Source organism: Conger conger, chromosome 8, assembly GCF_963514075.1.
Source record: "Conger conger chromosome 8, fConCon1.1, whole genome shotgun sequence".
In the NCBI taxonomy this organism is placed as follows: Eukaryota; Metazoa; Chordata; class Actinopteri; order Anguilliformes; family Congridae; genus Conger; species Conger conger.
In genome coordinates this window covers 15,491,560-15,497,497 of record NC_083767.1, presented here as the reverse complement: position 1 = coordinate 15,497,497, position 5,938 = coordinate 15,491,560, and positions in this window count along the sequence as shown.

The window sequence follows — 5,938 nt, the reverse complement described above, 5'->3', positions numbered from 1 at the left end:
TATGTGTGTGTGTCTGTGCGTTCAATGGTTAACATGTAACAAACCATGCGTTTTATATCTCCAATAATCCTATGGCATCGGAATGAACAAAATAGGTAAAGAAAAGCAAAAACACATGATGACTAAGTCTTATTGTGTGTGCAAGATTTTCTGAATATGTTACAATTGTACGTTGATTTTAACATTTACATGAGATGAGACTGGATGTGACAGGTCATTGGTTACACATTGGCTTCCTTCTATATCACCAGAATGCACTGCAGAAATGGTCTGGCATCCAGAACATGCCTAGCAGGACTTCTATAAGGTGAGCCATGAGTTTGGAATACGATGCACACAGTGTACTCGCTTGGCATCATGTTATAGATGGCCTGAAAACAAAATCTGTGTTTTTACTTCAGTGATTTTCATCGCTCTGTAGTTTCTCCCAAGCAGGAATGTAAATAAAACATTCATCTGAGTGGAGATGGTGTAATCTTATACTTAAAAAAAAAAAGTCCAGCAGTTACCTCGGGAAAGTCGCTTTCAAACTCAAAATCCTAACATGTGGAGCCAGATACCTCTACAACCCCCCTCCCCACATACGTGCATAGAAACAGATGTGTCTTAATGACCTTTGAACCCTGATCTTCAAATTGGCCATTAGTTATCAAGCTCTTGAAATTCGACCCCACAGGGCTGTCACCAAAATCCTAATTATGCATCTGTCTGGGGGTGCCTGAAATGAGAAATTGGACTGCCTTTTGTCATCATACCACATACAAAAGCGATTACACACGTTTTCGTCTTAATTTGACATGAATAAAAAAAATGTGTCTTCCCTTCCAAAGGCTAACTTGATCAACGAGACCGTTAGCTTTGCGAGGCTTTGCAAGCAACAGCCCACAACCCATTAAGTATGGACTTGCTGCCATGGCAACAGACATCTAGATTAGATTTCAGTAGCAGTCCAGTCACCCTCGCTGGTGTGGAATACAGGAACGTGAAAATGAGAAACGCTGCACTGGAAAAAAGCCATGGAGGTCATGCAAATTAGCCATCTGCTTGAAACATTGTCCTAAAACGGATCAAATGTATCAATTAAACATTGAAAATCTGTCTTGGAATATAGATTTTCGTTTTGGCTGGGTCTGTTGCTACAGGAAACCAGAGCAATGGATGGTTATTTATTTATTTAAAGGAAGCAGGAGACCTTCAACAATTAAACCAATCATTGTCTTTGAAATTCACTCTCGGGTGTGTGTTATCAGGTTTTGCATGCAATAGTGCAAATCTTTACCCAGGAGGGCATATTATTCATATCCTTGAGCCTACACGTGCACATGTCTTTAGCCCTTCATCTGCATCTTATTTATTGATTGTTTGTACTTGCCTGCAATTCCACCAAATCTAATATTATCGTAAGTGTGTTTGATAGTCTCAAAAATGACTTGCAGTGCCCTCTAGTGGACGTAAGTGTCCCACGAGGTCCAAACTCATGGATTAATTTCTCATTGAACTGGAAGATTGCTTTGGGTCATCCTGCAATCCTTGTTGATACCTTAGACACCAGTTTCATCTTTTGTGAAAATCACCTTTTATTAATCTCCCTAGTGTTGCTACTGCTTCTCGGTCTGTAGACGTGCACACCTGTCATGATTTCGTGATTCATTGTTGTGTCAATGAAATCCCAGCTCTCTCTCTCTGTCTGATTGATGTTTCCTCTTAATTAAGCAGTCCCCTGGCTCACGATTGCTTTAAAAAATGCAAATGGCCGCCAGTATCCCCGTGTTTTTGTACAGAAGTAACATTGCATTAACTGGCAGATAAAAATAATTCCGCTTATGTTAGATCTTTCGTTTCGCATTTCCTGGACACTGAAAGCGCTCCCAGTGCGCTTTCGTACTGCTGCCTTATCCTCAGACGTCTGTTTGTATTCCCGTTGCCGCGGGCGCAGCTCAAAGTGCCGGCCTGGTTCTCGCGCTGTAACCTACATCGCACGAGCGTTACAATAACGAGAGCTGAGCAGTGCACCAGGGGCACAGTCACTCGCCATTAGCCGATAAAACTGATTAGCCCTTAACATCGCACATTTGGGAGCTAGCTCCACTTTTTTTTCCAATTTCCTTGCAGATTGTCATAAATGTGAAAGATTATTTTGAACATAAGGCCATACAGGATATTGTCTACTCGTATACTGTATTTGAAGGCCCAATGTGTATTGGGAAAATTAGGTTCAGTGTTGCAAAATTATAACGCGCAATCAAACTGTTGTACGCTCTTTTGAAAGAGTACCAGCTTGATTTTCTTTGCTAATTATATCTTCATGCAAAGATTAAGGCCAAGATTCAGTTTGTGTCCTTCATTTGGGACAGCAATTAAATAAAAGCATTTTTTTCCACAAAAAGTGTTTGCCAAGTTCAGCAGTTATAAATAACTCGCCAAACTGGGAACACTTTTCTGTTGTTTTAAGTTTTAGCATTCATATAAAAGTTAATGATCGATGTTGACTGAACCCAGGCCTACTGTACTGTACATTCACAAGCGATGCACCATATCAGAAATATACAGCAGATAGTGGTAAGTAAAAGCATTATATTTTCCTTTATTTTCATTTTCCATATGTGTCCCGTCTGCAGGATTCTGAGGATACAAACTGATCTCTTCTGGAGTGGTTAAGGGGCCTTGGCTCCACCTTAGGAGGAACCAATTGTAGAATTGAATCGTGCCCCCCATTATGGGATAGAGAGGAGCGGAAAAGCCTGGAGATGGGAGATGGATTTCCCCCCAGTCGGCATCGGGCCCTCGGCTGAACGTATCATCATAAACAGGCGTGACATGGCCGCCTCTCCGCTGCAAGTCAGTTTAGCTCCGGCCACTCCGCCGCTTGGAAGACGCGCAACTCACACACAGCCTCCTCACCGCACACTAATAAACGTATTTACCGCCTCTAACCAAGGACATTTTACCCTACTTTTTTCACATTGTCGTCCGTAGCTTTCTTACTGCCAAGAGAAAAAAATAGTTCTTCAGTTCTGTTAAGTGAAAAAAAACAATACTTGTCTCTTGAAATATCACACATTGCAAATTAAGCGCCCCAACAGCAATTGGTCCTTCACCGAATCTTGTTTGCTTTTTTTATTGGAGACAAAAAAGGCCGTACAATGTTCCCATTTACTTTGGTTTATGTGCTGTCACAAGCGATCTTTCTCAAAAGAAAGCGAGGGATCTTTTCAGTCCAAGCAGTTGATGTACACTGTTTGCCAGCAAATGTATGAGAAATACAAACATAGCACAAAACACAACACTCGCGCCAGTGTGATTTAAGATTGGAGCAGTTGAGCTGATGAATGATGCATTGTATTACAATGAGAGGAGGGGCATTCAGCATTCTGTCTCCTGGCAATGCCAAGGACTGAGAAAATCCCCTAACCGCTGTCACTTGTAGGAATCCACCAAAAATCAGCACTGGGGAGACGTGGCTTGGCTGTCTAAAGACCGAGTGGCTGTCAGATTTAGATGGTTAATTCCCTGCAGAAAACGGTCTGGCGCTGTAAAAAAAAACAAAAAAACGGAACGCACCTCTCGGGGATTGTTCGCGTTGTCAGGATGAAATGAGAGCAGGGCGTCAAAAGCCATTCCCCGCATTTACACAGGACGCGGCGGTAGGCAGCGGGGCGGGGGAAGGGAAGCCCAGCGAGGAAGTCTGCTGCGCATCACCCGCGCGTTTATATCAATGACTAAACAAGTGGCCCACATTCCGTAGCCCCGGTGTACTCCAGTGTGCTTCAGGACCGTAGGCAGAGTGCTCGGTCTCTCTGTAACGACAGCGCCCGTGGTAGAACACAGCTACACCATTACTGTAAGGTTAGGCCGCCTCCGGTGGGTGGGATAAATGCCTTCCAATGGAGACCTTCTGCTTGTTACTTTTTGTTGTTTTTTTTTCTATCAAATTAAAATGGTGCTGTGTTTACTTTGCAAAAGTATTGACGTCGTATTTAAATATGGGCTGACACAGGTTTGTAGGAGTTGGCGATTTTAATGGTGCCTTGTTCTAACCTGACTTAAATGTCTTGGTGACTCATTCTTTTAAGAGGTGGAAATTGATTCATTTCCATATACGGGTATTCTAACTTGATACTGTAGCTTGCACTTAAGCTGTACTTTCAGAGATCTACACTTGGGTGTCTGGTCATTTATAATAAATGATCAGTTCCGGGAGGAAAACAACAAGAAAATTGAAGGATAGTCCTGAAAATCCATCTGTCATGTAACAGATTTCAACACCCCCACCCCCACACACTCACACACTCAGAAAATTATAACACCCCTCTCAACAGCTCTGGCAGCACAAATAAGCAACTGCATCTTTTAAACAAGCTCAGAACGGGAACGAGTACTGGCCTTGAACCTAAGTGCTTATTCAACAGGCAATGGAACATTCTGGTACATTGTGAACATAACGTCAATTGAACAGGAAGTTCGCTCTGAATGGTTTACTTGATGCATTTGCTAAGATTTACACAGGTGCGTATCTCAGGTCAGAATACAGTGTGTACTTTTCTGACACGTTGAAGTGCTGCCTGTCTGAGAGTGGGTAAAAGCACCTGAGCACTTCCTGCTAGCTCTTCTGTCAACAATACAGTTTTAACCTGCAGATTAACTTAAGGTACAAAATTGAATTGGAAACATAGGAAAAAATGAAAATACGGATTGGAAATACAATTTTTCAGCAAAATGATGAGCACATATTTTGCTTTTAGCCAAATGCATTGGATAGTATTGAATTCTGCAAGGTGGAATACCTAATTATTTAGAATTATTACCATTTTATATCCTCTTTGATACTATTAGTTGAGCAATCATGTAGCGGGCTTGTGCTGCAAAAATATGCCAAAACATTATTAGCGGTTTTGGCTGGCAGTTACTGTAGCATTACAGATAGCGCAGTCCATGGTCATGGATGGTTAGAGAGATGGGTGTATGCATGGGGTGTTGTTGAAGGGTGCCCTACTTGTGGCTGCTTAGATCAGCACATGCGAATTACATTCAGCTCTAACAGGCTGTCAAGGCAAGACCCTGGTTACCGTACGTAGACCAATGACTAAACTGTGAGGCTTATTTGATCTGCCCAGATTTTCTGATGATGTTAAGCTAGCCCAGATTTTCTGATGATGTTGCTCCCTGCCTCTTGATACGGAACTGCAGGTGACACAGCTACAGTCGCTGTGTCCCTCCCCCCGTTTGGATCGCTGACTTCTTGCAGGGGGTGACTGGCCTCGCTACAGGGTGCCATCTGCTGGAAGTACTCTGACCTCTGGAGAACCTCAGCCTCCTCATCCGAATCTTACCCCTGACCTGCGGCGGGCTGTCACACGGGGGCTTGTTTGATATATGCCCTCGCCAGTGTACTCCCCCCACCCCCCAACCCACACCCCCACCCCCCATCTGAGCTTACACTTCTCCTGATGCTGGAGTTCACTCCGTTCTGTCGACCTCTTCTAGTGAGGGGCCTTTCTACCTAGCTAGCGTTAACACTCGCTAATGCTAAAATAGCTAGGTAAATGGCTAGAAAACTTGTTTAGCTTTTCATACTTTCATATTTTAACAGTAGCTATAGGGTTTACTGACATAGCTAGCTAGCAAGCTAACAGGTAACTGATTAATTATTTGAAAGGGAAATGGACCATAACAATAACATTCTCCTTCAGTTCTACATATGAACTCCAAGCGGATAGTGGTGACTTTGTAGTTTGCTACATTATTCAATTGGTGAGAAAAGGGGTTAATGTAATTCCCAGGCAAGCTGAGCCAGAGTGCAAGAATCTAAAGTGAAAACTTTTCATATGCATGCATCCCAGCTGCTTTTAGGAGAAAGCACGCCGCCAAAAACCTAGCTGCTGCTGACTCTGCTTTTTAGTCCAGCAGCGGGCTGAATTCCTTAGATTTCCCAGATCTG